Genomic DNA, 18,718 nt, shown 5'->3' with positions numbered 1-18,718 from the left:
CACTAGTGGTGGGAGGCCTCATTAGGGAAAGCTCATCTCAGTTTAAGAACAGTTTCAGTTTAAGAACAGACTTCAGGAACGGGTTAAGTTTGTAAACCGAGGTACCACTGTATTTGGTTGCCCTACAGCTGTTTTTAAAGATTTCACCACAGATCTTCTTGGGTTAGGGAAAGGCAAGTCTGACTCTTGAAAAAAATTTAAGCATAATCAGAGTCGCATGGGTCATTAAAAAAGAAAAAAGCAACCCTCTGGAATATTCAAGAATCAGCAGAGAAGCCTGCTAAATATAGGATTTTGCTGTTGTCAAATAAACTACAAATTATGTGTTTTCACATAACAGAGTAAGTTATTCCTCTCGGAAGATTTTTATTCTCTTTTGAAGGGGATTGTAAAGGATGGAATATTTCACCCAAACTATTCTATATCCATCATACAGAACACATAAAGTCTACTTTCATCCCAACTTTTATGAGACCAAGCTCAGAATATAAACAGCCACTGTTTCCTGCAAAACGCATAGCTAATGAAAATCAAATGTGTACATTCTTTAATTACAACTGTGTATTGAAAAGTTGGGGATTATATACTCTGTCTCTGTGGTGCAGACTTAGGCTGAATAGTTCTGTAAATTACTTATTCATTGGTTCTCTATTTTTGTTCTTTAAAAAGTCCTGCTCCCTAAAAATTGGCTTTATGCCTGCATGACTAAAATTAATGTATCATATTAACATTACCATGTTAATACAATAAAAAGCTAATTAGAAATATGGCAAATACTTGCTAATCCAGATAGCAGCTGCTCATTAATAGGGAAAGATACTTCCATTGTTTGTTTCCCTGTATTCATGTTGGCTGACAATTTCGAATAAGTGTGTTTCATTGTATTTCCAGTTTTTCAGCTACATAATCATATTGGCTTGAATCCAGAGATCACCAGGCAGAAGGCACCTCCACTTGTCCATAGTTGTCTCCTCAGTTTCATCCTCCGCACCAATGCCCCCCAAAGCTGCTAAGTGGATCTTCTGAAACAGCATGCAATGTGGCATGGGGAACTACAATGGAAAAATCAACCCTAAATCCATGGTGCACATGTAGAAATACCTGACCATGCAAGGAATGTTTGGAGACAATAGCCCAGGGGTTAGCAAACTTACCGCGCCTTAGGCCAGTGTCTCCAGCGCCGATTGCGCGGCGGGCCAGAGGGTAAGGGAGTGCGTGCCCATACGCTTGTGCACTCGCTATTTCCAGCACACTTCCGGGTCAGAGGAGCACCAGAAATAGCTTGTGTGCATGTGCACGGGCCTCCTCTGACCAAGATGTGCACCAGAAATAACACTTGTACATGCGCAAATAATGCTTGTGCATGCGCACAAGCTATTTCCAGTGCTCCTCTGGCTCGGAAGTGGGCAGCCGCGCAGCGCAGTGCTGGTAAGAGTGGGTGGCAGCGGTGGTGGTCGCCGCAGGCCCGATAAACAAGTGGGCCTTATCCGGTCCGCGGGCCTTAGTTTGGGGACCCCTGCAATAGCCGCTGCTGTTCATATGGACTAGCCCTTGGTCTCATGCTCCCTGTTTCACAACATAATAAACATACTGGGATGTCACAGGTTGAACTCAGAGGAGCTATCTCCTCCCCCTTCGCTCAGCCCGGACACTGAGAGCCTTCTGGCGGTTCCCCCACTGCGAGAAGTGAGGTTACAAGGAACAAGGCAGAGGTGGAACACCCTCCCGTCAGATGTCAAGGAAATAAACGACTATCTGACTATTAGAAGACATCTGAAGTTTAGGGAAGTTTTTAATGTCTGATGTTTTGTTGTGTTTTTAATATTCTGTTGGGAGCTGCCCAGAGTGGCTGGGGAAACCCAGCCAGATGGGCGGGGTGTAAATATATTACTATTTTTTTATTATTATTATTATTATTATTATTATTATTATTATTATTATCCAGGTGTAGTGAAATGTTGCTGCAGAAGCAGAAGGTGGTTTTAATGGAAAGACTAGTCTTTTCTTCTCAGTAGAGAAGAGGAAGCTATTTAGAAGGAGGGGTGGGTGGAACTGGTTTCAGAGCTATTCCATTTCTGGTGAGATTTATAAATTCACAAGGTATGGGCCCACAAGGTGTTCCCGCCCCCATTGACATCCTGTAATCCATAGTGCCACTTCCTGACATATCACGTGGAAGGTTTCTATGCCAGCACCACACTTTCCTGATGGCAGCTGGTGTTGTGAAGGAAACTATCTACAATGCAAATTGAAACACAGGCTGGATCTAGACACATCGGAGAAGCAATTCAGTTAAATGTGTGGTAAACGCAATACAGGGAAATCCGGTAGAGAAAGACGGGACTCCACAGTGCCATCTGGAGACACAGTATTATATCGTATATACAATGTCTATAAAACACTTTTTATAAATCTAGCTGAGTCCACAGTGGGGACTAGAGTGATGCTGCGTACATGTTAGAGGAGCAGCACTGAGGAAACGCGGCACAGATAGCTCTCGAGTCAATGATGCCGTGTATATTAGCCTTCATAGGAAAAACCTGACAAAGTTGATTGGAAGTGAAAATATCCTAAGACAGAACACTCTCCCATTCACATCCTTGGAGGGAAAATGGCCTTTACTGGTTCACGTAAGTGGAGGGGACAATCTTGAGCCTAGGTGCCTTGTTCAGTTACAGCTAGAGCGCTAAAGGAGAAGGAAAAGCTGGCGGAAAAGGCAGATCCCTTCAAAAGGCTTTCATCTGGTTTCCAGGGAAACCACGAGTCCTCCAGTTATTTGCATATTCAGCACACATCTGGTGTATCTGAACTCTGGCTCATCGGCGTAATAAATGCGTTGTGTAAAACGAATGTGAAAATAATGTTAAAAGATTAATGGGAAATAGTAAAAAAAATACCAAAAAAAATGGTAGTTCTCTGATGTCCCCCACCCCCTTAAACCCAGATCATTTTTGCACTCTCCTCATGTTTCATATTAGCAACCCTTGGGAACCTCCACAAAGTCAGCACTGGTAGCAGCACCTATAAGAGCAGAATTGTTAAAGAGACTCTGGGATGTGGAATATATATATATAAATATAGAAATTGTCAAAAAAGTATAATAGACGGTGGTTAAGCTTTGCAAGTGATGAGAATAAAAAAAAATATAAAAAAATTTACTCAGTGTGTTCCATGCATATTCCAATTCCACTTGATGAGAAAATGGAATGTAATCTTTAAATTAGGCTACAGGGATGCAGAATTATCATGCGCAAGATTCACGTCCAAATTGTTTTGAAAACTACAGCTTGCAAGGAATCTTGGCTGTCTTGAGACGGGCATGAGAGATCCTAAAGACAAGTAGTGTTGTGTTATGGTCTAAAGGATGATGATAAGCAACTATACCAAGAAGACAAAGTGGAGGGGGGAATGAGAGTAAACTAAGTTTGCTTCTTTTCTATTTAATTGTAAACGATTCATCAAAAGGGGTCAACAAGCGACTGTCCATTTGCTGCATCTGGCCCTCGGGAATGAATATGTGTCAGCCATTTCTGACATGTCGGAGAGGCCTCTTTATGCTAGCTTTTGACATCTGAGTCGTATGTTTTTAGGACTTGGCCTATTTCTGTGGTTGTAAGTTGTTTTAAGTTGCTTTTAAAACTGTGTTGTGACCTACCTGAGGAACATAGGGTGAAGGCTGTGTAAACAGTAATAATTCAGTTCCCCTTCTCACCAGTATTTTGAGTCTCATTACAAGCCAATTTAGGCAAAAGCCCAGTCTGAGCCTCACATGAGAAATCACCCAGGGAACAATCCTGAATTCTGAAACCAATTCTGCAGATTATCAAGCAAACCCTTTCCCATGTTAGCTCCTTGAGGTGACGAGACATAACCAAGGGCCTCATGAATACATAACATGCCTGCTGCTTCAGAGTTAAGGCTCTTCTTGACTCCTTAGCCTCAATATGCAGTTTGTATTCCTGCCGGACTGCTCTGAGAGCTGTGAAATTTTTTCTTTTTAATAGTCTGCACCTTTGAATAAGGGACGCGGGTGGTGCTGTGGGTTAAACCACAGAGCCTAGGACTTGCCGATCAGAAGGTCAGCGGTTCAAATTCCTGCAACGGGGTGAGCTCCCGTTGCTCAGTCCCTGCTCCTGCCAACCTAGCAGTTCGAAAGCACATCAAAGTGCAAGTAGATAAATAGGTACCGCTCCGGCGGGAAGGTAAACGGCATTTCCGTGCGCTGCTCTGGTTCGCCAGAAGCGGCTTAGTCATGCTGGCCACATGACCTGGAAGCTGTCTGCGGACAAACGCCGGCTCCCTTGGCCAATAAAGCGAGATGAGCACCGCAACCCCAGAGTCGGTCACGACTGGACCTAATGGTCAGGGTCCCTTTACCTTTACCTTTACCTTCGTATATTTGTAAAAGATTGTATTGCTGCTCATTAGAAAGAAAATATGAACTGAAAGGGGTTTTTTGGGGGGGTGTAGAATTAGATTCTAATAAGCCCATTTATGCTGTGCTATAGTGATCAAGTAAAACACCTTTTTTGCATGAAAAAGTGTTGATAGATAGATATAGATAGATGATAGATAGATATAGATGATAGATAGATAGATAGATAGATAGATAGATAGATAGATGATAGATAGATATAGATGATAGATAATAGATAGATATAGATGATAGATAGATATAGATGATGATAGATAGATGATAGATATAGATGATAGATAGATACATATAGAAGATATAGACAGATGATAGATAGATAGATAGATAGATAGATAGATAGATAGATAGATAGATAGATGATAGATAGATAGATAGCATTGCTGTATGGAGAGACAGACAGCTGAATCAGTGGGCGATTCCATTGCATTGCTTTTTAGGCTCCAGTGAGCATTTGCGTTTTATTAGCAGCATGTGTGTCTTGTGTAAACAGACTGGATAATAGCCTTGGAAAGTTGTTGGTACATTCCCTGTGGAACCATTTAAGGAAGCTTTTGGCAGCAAAAGTCAGTCTTGCTAGGGTACTTCCCATTGGGAGCAATGCACCACTAGTATTAGAGTGCTGCGTGTTCGCTGCCTGTTAGCTGATTCTTACTATGTGGAGTTCATATGGGAAACCAATGTGGGCTTTTGCTTGTAAAGGGTGCTGGGAGTTGTTAGGAGACCCCTGACATCCCCATAGAGACATTCCCCAAAATTCCCTGGGAAGAGAGATTGATTGTTAAGCCCTATGTTTGGCCTGTGTTGCATTACGACCCTTTCCAAATGATCAGCAACCACAATAGAACCTTTAAGATGCTTCCTGAATATTGTTTCTGAATATTGTTTTATTGAACCTTGACCTAGAACCACTTATGCTGAAGGGCAGTCTAAAGCAAATAAATAACCAATAATTTAGAAAGATATTCATATCCACACTTACCTCGAATTTGCATGCACACACCTCTGACTTTATTCCTTGATCAAACTGGAACAAAAGTTCTCAAACTGTGGCCTGTGGGCCATTAGTTGTCTTAACTAAGGTTGCCGGACAAATTCCTCCCCCACACTTCCCCCAACAATGAATATTGAGGCTCTCTTGACCAACACTGGATTTAATGTATAGGGTAACAAGGGAGTTTGAGAAATGTTGAAGTAGAATGTAATAGAACCCAGAGGCTGATAAGCTAGGTAAGGGCTTTAAAGCGCTTTCTGCAGCGAAAAATCCCTTTGCGAAAAGAGCTTTAAAGCCCTCTGCCTTGTTTACTGGGCTCTGGGAAAGCCGTCAGGAGAGCTTCCAAAATCCGGTAAGCAACTCTCTCTCACTCCCTGTCTAATTCCTTATTTATTAGCAATCCGTTTAAAGGTGCAATCATGTAAATAAAATCTGCTTAATTTGCAGATACTGTACTTGCATGTGCATATATAATTTGTAAACATAATCACAGGCAACATAATATATCCCCACACAACGAAAGTTTTCTATTATCTTACATATATTTTCCCCACATCCCAATGAAACCAGCAATTTCATTGCCGTTATGACACTACTTTACCCAAAATGTAAGACATTGGATACCTGCTGAGAAGTAGCTTTTTTTTTAATAAAGGAAATAAAACAAGCTTGTTAATAATAATTAAATTAAGTAGATAATGAAGGCAGAATCAAAATGCACTCAAGGGCATTTCTGTGTGCTAAGCCGCAGTCAATTAATAACAGTGAGTGTTCATATTTTCTGCACCACTGGGACATTCATCCAGTTGGTTCCATTACTTTTCAGAAAGAACAATGTGGCAACCTATAAGCTACTGACTCGAGATGTGCATTTATCCTTATACTCTACACTGGGATCTTCAAAGAACAACAGAATGGAGTTGAGCTGTGCTTTTCCTTTCCTTCTCTTTTGGATAGTTTAAGGTTTTGGTTCCCCCCCCCCTTCCCCCACAACACACAGCCATAATCCAGAAAGCATCTTTCCTATCCTTAACGATCTCAAATTATATTGAAGATGGGATTTGAGTGTTATACAGCAGACAGCCCCTACTTTTAAGAAGTTGAACCTTTCACCTTCCCCTAATATGCACAAAAGGTTGGTTCTTTGTCTACTTTATAAGGTCTGCAGCACAAACCTGGCACAGGATACTGATAGCTCCCATCTTCAGTTATAGGACAGATATTGCTGGTGTGTCTGTGTGTGGAAAAGCAATTCACACTCACACTGTGCTTTAGAGAATGTGAATAAATGAAAAGCTATCTTAATATGAGAACAGTGAAGCTCCCACATATTTTCTACAAATCATAAATATTGTGGAGAGCATACCGTTTTAGATGGTCTCGAAGGTTCACTAAAACATGCCTAAGGCAATTTAGCTAATGGATTTTATTAGTGGGAAATTTTGTGTGGGAATATCTTAATCTGGCACAGGTTTCATGTGTTTTGCATAATGAGGTGTATATTTGATTGCAGCGTGTAATTTGACTGTCCATTTCAGAAAGCAAAACAAGTATTGAAATGTATTAAGTAACAGAGTAATGGAATTCGCGCATTCCCTTAAATGGGATAGGCTAACCCTATGCCTCTTTCAGATCACTTTTAAAATGTCTGCAGAACTAACAAAGTGGAGTTGTGTCATTTAATGCTTGTTGTAATGGGGTTTTGTTTTTTGATTCCCTACTTATAAGTCTACAAATTGTACATGGATTAGAGTAACTTGCCACATATGGGTGCAATAGCTGTCACACCCCTACCCAAGCTGTCACAGGCCACCCAAGCCTACCCTGGTATAACAGAAAGGCCCAATACCTCGACTCTTTCAAGGGATGTTGCAGCAGCCCCACCCCTCAAAAGGCAGCACCGCCCCACCATGGCCAAGAGAAGACAGGGCAAAGGAAACTAAACTGGTGCCACCATGCTACTGCCCATCCCGTTGAGAGAGCATGCCTCAAGGAACCTAACTATGAGTTTGCTTCACATCCCTCATCTATTTGACAGATTTAGCTCGTTAGCTCATCGTTTTATAAAATTCAGAACTCCCGTCCTGCTGTCACACAGTATTTAGACTTTGCTCTTTCCATATCTAGACGTTTGGAGAACTTCCACACCTTTGTGAATGGCTTAAAAAGAGATGGGGGAAATACAGATGGGGGTAACTTCATCTGCCTAGCTTTCCGTATCATAGTGATGAGATGCCAGAAGAAGCTCAGTCTAGTAGAAAGATACAAATTTCCTACCCTTTTCTTGGCATCAGATCTCAGCCAGTAGTTGAATAATGGAATGCTTATCCTTGTCTAATTGATTCTTAGCCCTTAATGCCACCAAGCAACATCACATCATTTCAGCCCAAGGGGGCTAGAGGGTTCATTACTCCTACCTTCACCGCAAAATCCCTTAGTTAATTGCACTGTAGGTGCCATTTCCCCCCATATACCATGAGGTTTATACATACAAAAGAGGTTTAAAGACTCTCTCAAGGCAAATCTAAAAAAAAAAAAGTAGCATAAACACCGACAATTGGGAAACACTGGCCTGCGAGCACTCCAGTTGTCAAACAGCCTTTACCAAAGGTGTCATGGGCTCTGGTGACACTTGAACTCAGGACGAAAGGGAGAAACATGCTAAGAGGAAGGCACATTGGCAAACCCCTCAATACGCTCAACTCCCATCTAGAAACCTATGTCCCCATTGTGGAAGGATGTGTGGATCCAGAATTGGCCTCCACAGTCACTTACGGACTCATTGTCAAGACCAGGTTCATGGAAGACAACCTTACTTGGTTACGAGTGATCAGCAAAGAAAGAAGAAGATACCGTGAGGATCAGGTACACTGAAAAAGTTAATAAAATCCACACAATTAGAATGGGGGTTGCACCTTCTAATATTTATATATTCTATGAATTGTGAAGTCCGTTTCATCTAAATGGATATCTGGGAACACTAAGGAAAAACAGAGCATGGGATAGTTTCAAGATAAGTCTGTTAATGATCAAGATTCCTAGCTAAACAAAACACCCATAAACATTATGTTTCCTGACAGCTGCAAGCACAAGAATCTAAAATGGCAGTAGCCAATACTATACAACATTGAACCATGTAATTTACATCTTGGAGAAATTAAACACAGCATAATGGCCTAGCTTCCAGGCAACAATACTATTAAATTTGCTGCAGTAGATTATGACATCATCTGAAACCCCAGGATACACATTTCAAGCCAGTTATTATGGTTTGCATTATGTACTGCTGTTCTGGCTAGTCCCCCCCCCCCCATTTAATTCATTGCAGGAATTGTTATTTATCATGGTTGCATGTGCAACCAGTTGCTGTGCAAAGCAGTGACCCGGTGATGCCACTGGTATGTTTCAGATGGGGGCATACAGAGGAACAGGCAACATGAGCTGTGATGGGCATAATTGGTGTGGTGAGCTGAGGTTCTGCTATTCATTTTCTCATGTTCCTCTTATTCGGTCCCTCTGCCGACTGGAAGGGGAACAGCTCAGTGGTAGAGCATTTGCATTCCATGAGGAAGGTCCCAGCTTCGGTCCCCAAAGGGCTGGAAAAAAGACTCCTGCTGCTGGCTGTCAGGACAGACAGTATTAAGAAAGATGGACCAATGTGTCTAACTCAGTAAGAATATACGTGAGTGCTTGGTCACAATTGTGGGTTCAGACATGTGCCACATAACAGTTGAAGCCCAACAACACCTGGAGGTCAACCATGTTGATTACCCCTGCAATACTCCTACATTATGGTAGAGGTTGGATCTTGCTCAATGTTTTTGACTATGATCATATTGTGAACCACCCTGTGATATTCAGATGAAGGGCAGTGTACTAAACAAAAAACAAACAAACTACCACCATTGCTTCCTCTTTCTATTGAAGCTCTACAAAATATGGTGTTGTTCATTTTTTCAGGTTTATTTTTTTATCACACTGTTTGCCACCTTCTAAACCTAAATCTTACTCTTCCATGTCCCAGCTCCTAGAAATCCAGATATGCTGATGGAGTACAGTAAGGGTGCAGTGCTGTAACTACCGGGGGTGGGGAGCTGGCTGGGTTAGCTAGCCCAGTGTGGTGTAGTGGTTAAGAGCGGTAGACTCATAATCTGGTGAACTGGGTTCGCATCTCCGCTCCTCCACATGCAGCTGCTGGGTGACCTTGGGCTAGTCACACTTCTCTGAAGTCTCTCAGCCCCACTTACCTCACAGAGTGTTTGTTGTGGGGGAGGAAGGGAAAGGAGAATGATAGCCACTTTGAGACTCCTTAGGGTAGTGATAAAGTGGGATATCAAATCCAAACTCTTATTATTATTATTATTTGCCCCGGGTGAAGTATCCAGAGGGATGCCATTGAGTCTCCCAGTGTGTGTGTGTGTGTCTGTGTCTGTGTGTGCATGCACAAATGCATGGGGGAGGGCAACCAGGTCTTTGACCCACATGAAATAAAGCTCAGTTTCACCCCTGCAAGGATGCACCAGCAGGTCTTTAATCAGCCTAAATCCAAAACACAGTCACCTTAAGCAAAACAGCTCTGTGAGATTCTTGAATGGGAGATTTACACATTTCTGTGGCCCTGGGTCTCCTTTGGATCCTTCAGCAATTGTCTCCTTCACAGCACCACCTAGGTATTTGTTGACATTTAAAAAGTATGATGTGTATGTGTGCTCACTGCCCCACATACAATTTGCTGTCAATAAAACTCTATCAGCGTATATGCTTACTGAGCTGTCCCCATTGCTTTCTTCAGTTTCCATCTAGTTTAGCAGGAAAAGGAAAATAACAACAATTTAATGTTTATTCCAGGGGTCCAAGATTAACAGATAGTGCCCCTGCAGCCTCTTCTCACAGATAGAGGAGAATTCAATGAAAATGTGATTAGCAGTGGGAAGGTGGAGGGAATGCAGCTAAGAGGTAGTGGACTGGCAGCCTGATGCTTTATATCATTGTCCACAAAGGAATGGTTAATGTACGCCTGCAATTATGAAAACCAAACAAATGCTGAATTGATGAACATGACGACCTGTAAGCTTGGCTCAGAAGAACTGATCTGAGAACACAGTGCATTCCCCTCCCCCGTTCTCTCTTCAAGCAACATGCCACATGGTTGAACTGCTTGGCTAATTTTCTGAATTTCTTCCCTTTTCTTTCTTTTCTTTTTGCTCTTATCCCATTTATTCTTTAATAGCCATCGGTACTGAAGCTGATGTCTGCAAAAGCGAGTGAGTTGATTAATAGGTATTTTATACATCTGGTATTTTCTCATAAAAGACTGGTAAACTTATTTCAATTATCATACCACCAACAAGGATGCAATCTGTTCACAATGGCTGTTTACGAATGGCTGCTTTGGGTAATGGCTGTTTTCTTAGCATGGGAAATGAAATATAATATTATTAAACAGAGATATGCAGAACAATATGTCAACTTATCCGTCTTCCCAAGGTTTATAGGCTTCATTTTTTTTTTACAATGTTTATTTTATTTTATAGGACCAAACGGTAAAGTATCTCCTACTTGCAAAGACCTCATTTCTTTTATTTTTCCTTTAATGTCCTTGAATATTAGCTTCTACAAACTTGTAAGCAGTCAGTGCGGGAAACCTGGGGTAGGTACTTATTAATTCAGTTCAGATAAATGTGTTAGAATGAGAGTGATAATGAAGCAAGATGTTTATCTTTGAAGGAGGAGGTGGTAGGTTCCCTCTGCCAGAAAGTGAAGGCATTTCCTGTTCTACCCCACCACCTGTGAAAGTGTCACACATTAGTTCTTCATGAAGAGCTGTGCCAATAAAAGCCCTTTGGGTTTGCCAAAGATGCTAGGCAACATGGTACTGGGTGAACTGGAGGAGGAACTGTGAAAAAAAACCCAGCAAAGGGCATTAAATACAGTTCATATAATCACTTCCTCCAATAGCAAAAGCAGGTGGTGAATGTTGGCAGGACTGGATCAAAAATGAGACCAAGCAAAGGTGATGAACCAGCTCAGGGAAACCCTGGTGCTTACAGAAAGTACTAAAAAAAAAACCAAAACCACAACCTTTCTTAAAAGCCCAGGGGCACCCCTACCTACAAACCCCAGCCCAATGAGGAATGTGGATTGTCTGCTAGAAAAGAAATCAAGAAACTGGGGTTTGTGGTGGAAAAGCCTTCTCGGAGTGAAGAGAGAGCTGAAACCTACTCTGAAGAGGAGAGGGAGAATAAACTGCAACATTTGGAAGAAAGTCCCACTTGTTTCCTTGAATAGCAAACGCAGGTCAAGTGAAGGCATGAGACAGGAGTTGGTAATGCAGGTGAGCTGTGCAGAAGCACGCTGGCGAGCATCCTCCAAGCGCTGCCGGCTTACTCTGCAGAGGCTCCTTTTATTAGCAGAAGTCAGCAATTGGAAATGGTAGTGAAACCACCCTGAACATAACGTATTTCCATCTACGCACATTTCCAGGGTTAGCAAATACACGTTTCAGCAGGTGCTTCCTTCAAATGTTCTCCCCGATACTTGATTACATCTGTGTTCCTCGCCATGCTCCAGTCAAGCGATATGTCAAGCAAACAAATTGTGGGAGGACAAAAGGTCGGGGAGGAACCTTGTTTTCTAGCCAAGAAGGCAAAAGGTCAGGGAAAGCAGGCGTAACGCTCCTTGACATACTGTTGCACGTCTGGTGCGAGGTTTGCCTTCGCAAAGCAGAGCGTTATCTCTACACTCAGGTGAGGGTGTGTGGCTGATGTGTGATACCCAGAAGTTTGCGACATCCAGGTGTTGTGTGGCAACTCAGCATCCCTGGTTGGTAGCAGCTCCTATCCTTCCTTCTGCCAGTGACGCAGGCAGAGGGCTGCTTCCGCTATGCAGCAGGAAAAAGAGGAGGAACCACTGACACATTCCTAGCTCAGACACCACATTTGGGGGTCACGAACAACCATCATTGACGTCACACGCAACACCCAGATGAACATTGCAGGAGCTCAGCCCCCCCCCCACTAACAAATACTAACAAACACCGCAACACCAGAGTCGTCCGCGACTGGACCTAATGGTCAGGGGCCCCTTTACCTTTACCACTGAATTATGGTCACACACACGCAAACATATACAGCAAGAGCTATGTTGTGATACGAACGCTATCACACCAAATCTATCAAACGTAACTTTTACAGTTACTTCCACAGGTCAGGAATACGACCTAGTTTTCACCTTTTTTCATTATATATCCAATACTGGAAAGCCAAAGTATATTGTGGCCTGGGATATCCATGCAAAATGTCATCTGTATCATGTTCACACACACACACACACACCGCCGACCCATCAAACCTTGTATATCTATTTCTGAGGGGGGAAAGGGGCGAAACATATATTAGTGTTGCAAATATATTAAGGAAAAAGGAAGGGAATGAAACATATACCAGCTGTTACTTTTCAGTTTAAATGTAGAAACTGTAACTGTAATGGACTGGGCTATATTTTTAAACATGTTTAAAAATTAAAGAGTATTTAGCACACAGAGACTCGAGACTATATACCTTTCAAAAATATGGTAAATGTTTAATTTAAGAGCAGAGAAAGCAGATGGTTTCTGGAAACAGAAATCTCAGTATTACCGAGCAGATGATATCTGTTTATAGTTTTATAGAAACCTTTTAGAAAACAAATTTCCAAGATCCAAGCAGCGAAGGCTGGCCCATGAGGGCAAATGTGGCACGTTCCCCACCAACCTTAGCCTATTTGCAGTCCAGGCTGTGGCACTGCATGTCAGCTGCCTCCTCCTTAGACTCAGGCTCCGTACACATCATATATTTAAGGCATATGTAAAGCACATTTTGGAAGGGGCGCGGGTGGCGCTGTGGGTTAAACCACAGAGCCTAGGACTTGCCGATCAGAAGGTCGGCGGTTCGAATACCCACGACGGGGTAAGCTCCCATTGCTCGGTCCCTGCTCCTGCCAACCTAGCAGTTCAAAAGCACGTGAAAGTGCAAGTAGATAAATAGGTACTGCTTCGGCGGGAAGTTAAACAGCATTTCTGTGCGCTGCTCTGGTTCGCCAGAAGCGGCTTAGTCATGCTGGCCACATGACCCGGAAGCTGTACGCCAGCTCCCTCGGCCAGTAAAGTGAGATGAGCACCGCAACCCCAGAGTCGGTCACGACTGGACCTAATGGTCAGGGGTCCCTTTACCTTTACTAAAGCACATTTTGACCCAAAGAATCCCGGGAAGTGTAGTTTGTTAAGGACGATAGGATATGGTTATCAGATTTTTTTTCAATGAATCTGGGGACACTTTTTTTTTTTTTTTTTTTTAAGCTGAGTAGCAACAGGGTGTCAGTAGTGGGGATGGTGAGGCAAAAGACCCTGGGCCCAACCACACATGCATATTGTACAAAGGTGCAAAGCCCTTCTTTCGCACCCTGTGAAACATAAATGCGCAGAGTTTTTAAAAAACTGGGCAACGAAGTGCCACCCACCCATGACTCCCGAGCCTCTCCCAGTCTCCTGCCCCCTTCCTCCTTTGTTTTGACTGATTGGGGGAGACATGGATGTCATGGGTGGGCAGCTGTTGTTTTTTAAAAAACTCTGCACATATATGTTTCACAGGGTACAAAAGAAGGGCTTTGCACCTTGCCTGGCAGAGAAATCACGCGCCTTCCACCCCTCTTGGGCAGCGCCCACTCATTTGTGACTCCCGAGCCTCCCCTGATCTGACAAAACAAAGGGGGAAAGGGGCAGGAGATCTGTACCACCAGATGTCCCTAGTTCCCCTTCAACAGTGGCAGTGGCAGCTCCTGAAGCCAACCGGAACCAACTGCGCTACCAGGCTGGCTCTGGGCTGCCGAGGATGCCACTGCCACATTTCCTGGGGATAGATTTGCAAATCTGGTGACATTCCAGGGACGGAATTTGTCCGGGGACAGATTTGCAAATCGGGGGACAGTCCCCAGGAACCGGGGACGTCTGGTAACCCTATGATAGGAATTATAGCTCTGTAAAGGTATGCCAGACTTCCCAGGATTCTTTGTGGGTGGTTGCTCTATACCCATTGTGTGCAAACAGCCTCAGTGTTGCCCTTGCACAACTCAGTAAAGAGCAGGGGCGACAACTCCTAGGGGCCCAGGACTTTAGGGGCCACACAATAATTTTTTGGGAGGCTGCACCCCAATGTTCAAAAAGACAGTGGGTGGAGGAGGCCAAGTGAAGCTTCAGTGGCCAGTTCCTTCTCCTCCTCTTGCCTTGGAGGGGAAGGGGGGGGGGAAGCAGCCCTTGGCTGGTTGTGGCAGCAGGAAGAGGAAGAGGAGGAGGCCAAGGGCCAAAGAGAAGGCGCGACCAGCCATTGAAGCAGGGCTACTGCCATGTGTGGCTCCGCCCCAAGCTCCGTCTGAAGTCATGATGCGACACTGTGCGTCATGCGTGTCATGTGTGCAATGTCAGCTCCCCTCAATTTCCCTAGCAATTTGGTGCCTCTGACAGGGAGGATAATGGGAACAAAACTAGAATTAGTTATTTCTACTTCTGTCCCACCTTATTCACCACCACAGACAGAGACAGGCTTTCCTCCTCCTCTGTTTCACACAGCTCTTGGCAACTGCACACAGCCTGTGAATGCTTCTGTGCATTCTATGGTTAGTTCACAAAATACATTTCCCCCAGTAAAGTGCATCAACCCATCTATTGTTGTTGTTGTTGTTGTTGTTGTTGTTGTTGTTGTTGTTGTTTTACAAAATAGTGTAACATATGTAAGAAACATGCAAATCTTTTCTAGTTTGCAGAATTATGGAATGCCTATAGCCAAGAATTTGGTGCTTTTCACTCAACATGCCGTGGTGGATCTCAGTGTATACTAAGGAATGCACAGGAAGGTTCATACAAGTGAGAATTCAATGCAGTCTAAGGCAGTCCTTAAACCTTTTCAACTCAAAAGTATTCTGTGGCCCAATATACCCCCTTCCATTTTAATGGCAAGGCTACAAACCTTTATTTAGCTCAATTACCAGTGTGCTTCTGAATCAATGTTTATTAAATTTTTGTCCGAAGGCATAGGAGCCAACTTCTAGGGGCCAAGGTCCCTTTGGACACCCTAATAAAATATTTGAGGGGGCTGGGGCCCCTCAAAGTTGATAGGTGTTGCCATTGAAATGGTGTGCATACACCATGTCTGAGATTGATTATGCGAGGTGGGGCTTACCTGCCCCCCCCCAATATTTTATTCAAGTTGGCACCCCTGTTTGAAAGTTACTGAAAGGGATGACAATGTGTGCCATACTGTTAATTTACCACCCCTTATTATCAAGCACAGGCTTATGATTTTCCTTGTCATTTTTATCCCTCTCTGCCATTCCATGTCCTATCCATTTGAGATAAAACGTTACATACATTGGGAGGGCCATAGCTCAATGTTAGAGCATTTGCTTCGCATGCAGAAGGTCCCAGATTCAATCCCTGTCAATCCAGGTAGCGCTAGAACAGATCCCGTCTGGAATCCTGGAGAGCCACTGCCACTCGGTAGTATTCAGACAGTTCTAAGCTAGATGGAACAATGGTCTGAGTCAGGACAAGCAGCTGCTTATGTTTCTACTAACATTAGAACCTCAAAATCTGTATAATGTGCTATCTAGGCATTACTCATCTGTTTTTGGAAGCTAAGTTTAATGCTAGTTGACCTGATACTAGCCTGCATTTATTGTTGTAAAGAAGAAGAAGAAAGTGAGAGGGATGAATTTAAATTCATTATATGCAACAATATAATGGAGAAAATAGTAATCAAACTATTAAAAATGGAGTTGCAAATAGTAATTACAAAGATGGTTGCCATGCAACTGGAAGGATTCCTACGAACACTGCACGCAAATCCATTTGTTAAGTATGCTGATATTTTGCCTTGACCTTTTCCAGTTATACACCTGACCAGACAGTCTGCCGGTGGATTTGCGAGGATGATAACATTAAAGGTACATTATGGGCTGGGGGAAGGAGGTGGTGGAGATGAACCTGTTGTGCTTTTTTTTTTTTAACTAAATATAGTAAAACGATTTTCATTGTATTCAAAAGGTTAGGGATAAGGAGTTCATGTGCTAAAAAATAAAAAAAAGCAATTCACATAGAGATGGTTTTGTCAGTACAGATTATTTCCCCATTATAAATAAAGGGGCCCAGTCCAATTAATCCTCTGTTGCATGCCAGCCCAATCTCCGAGCAGTACACGATTCCAGGGGTTCAGGGGTTCAGTTTCCTCAGAATGAGGCACAGCAAAGACTGTGGTGTCTTTTTGATATATGGAGCCATATATACAACCTGAGCCTACAATGGAGGAGCTCATTGTGGGAATGTTCAGGGAGGCAGGAGAGGATATATTACTTAATGATATCCTTCCTGACTTGCGTTAGCAAGTTCTATATCTTAGCAGAGTTTAAACATTCCCCTTTAAACGAATAGTGGTTTGCTTGTTGCAGGCTAGTTTTAGCCTCTAAATATAGGATTCCTGGTAAGATCCCCTCTTGTCCCTCTTAAAAAGAATAAACGTGACAATCTGATTAAAGTCAATATAAAAGTAGTTTACTCACATTCATTCAGTTCACAGTTAGATCCCTGAAGGCAGACTTACATTACAAAAGTATATACATATGTGAAACTATCCCATAAGCTAGTTAGTTCCCAAGTGACTGCAAACAAGCAGTCACTTCTGCTGACTCATAGAAAAACAAAACAAAGAAGAGCTGAAAGAGAGAGAGAGCGGTGTGCTCCCTGCCGTGCTAGATTAGACCACGCCTGCCTCTAGTCACGAGCAGAGGAAGTTTGTTCCAGCTCAAGAGGAAACAGGATGCTTTCTCCTGGCTGGTACAAAACATCCACTAGCATGTCCACTCTAGGAATCCTGTGTTTGACTGCTATGTGTTTCACACCCCTATCGCCTTCTCAATCCGGCCTGCGGACGGTCCGGGAATCAGTGTGTTTTTACATGGCCTCAGTCCTGTATAGCTGAAGGAGCGTCTCCACCCCCATCGTTCAGCCCAGACACTGAGATACAGCTCTGAGAGCCTTCTAGTGGTGAGAAATGTGAGAAGTGAAGTTACAAGGAACCAGGCAGAGGGCCTTCTCCGCAGTGGCACCCACCCTGTGGAACGCCCTCCCATCAGATGTCAAGGAAATAAACAGCTATCTGACTTTTAGAATATATCTAAAGGCAGCCCTGTATTGATGTTTTAGTATGTTCTGTGAGCTGCCAAGAGTGGCTGAGGAAACCCAGCCAGTTGGGCAGGGTATTTAATAATAGTAACAACAACAACAACAACAACAACAACAACAACAACAACAACAACATTATCTGTTCTACAGAGCTGCATACAGCATACAGCATACAAATATAATATTTCTCTAATATACAAAACTCACCACACAAGAGTGTCACTAGCATTATGACTTAGTAAGCTGCTCTGTTGCCAAAAATGCAGATGTATGATTTGGGTTGAAAGTGTGACCCACTGTATAGGATATAGACTATTTTCGTGGCTCATTTATTTCATATAGAGGGAAACAGTCACATCACGATCGGAGTGGAAGAATTTATTGAGTTTCAAGGAAAAAAAGAAACTGATCTAATAGATAGGAATATCCCTAGGCTATGAAAAGATTGGGATGTATAAACTTCACAGTGCCCTGTGCTTCTCTGAAAATTGAGATTGAAATCTCTGAAAATGGAGGGAAAATGTTTATCCAATATAGGCATTATAGAAAGAAATAAGTCATCTTTGTGACACAGATACATTAGATTTTAGCAAATCTCACACTCTTCAGGTAAATGTTTTTCCCCTCCCAGTAACCAGGTTCACCCTTAGCAATAAAGCTTATTAGATTATGCAGTATATCATACGTCCACGATGAAAAGATTATGAACCTACACACCCAGTACATATTATGAGGTGTTAGAAATGTACTTATAGATGATTAAGGCTGGAATCCTATATTCTCTTACCTGGAAGTCAGCTCTGATGAAATCAACAGGGCTTACTTCTGAGTTGTCATCTATAGAATTGCCATGCACATCTGCTTATTTCATAGGCAGGGACTGCCTGAAGAATTTTGTGGTGAAAGTCATATTTTGGAATTTTATATTCAAAACATCAAAAGAGTTGCCCCCTTCTCTTCTAAAGAAATTTATACCTAATTCTCTTATTAGCTTGCAAAAAAATTCTCTCTTGCTATCTATTCTACTACCTTTGCTTTAAATTTCAGAACTGTGTTTCACATTCTCACTTAGTTCTGGGTTTAT

The 18,718-nt window shown here is 42.7% G+C and overlaps 1 protein-coding gene across 25 annotated transcripts in view; it reads right to left on the bottom strand.

The window, feature by feature from the left end:
- The window catches only part of PTPRD (protein tyrosine phosphatase receptor type D), a 1,166,566-nt gene that overhangs the window by 557,861 nt on the left and 589,987 nt on the right, over positions 1–18,718 (bottom strand). The gene's annotated exons all lie outside the window — the stretch shown is intronic.

This window comes from Podarcis cretensis (assembly GCF_951804945.1).
Source record: "Podarcis cretensis genome assembly, chromosome: 17".
Taxonomy (NCBI): Eukaryota; Metazoa; Chordata; class Lepidosauria; order Squamata; family Lacertidae; genus Podarcis; species Podarcis cretensis.
This window is presented reverse-complemented; position numbering and strand designations above follow the sequence as displayed.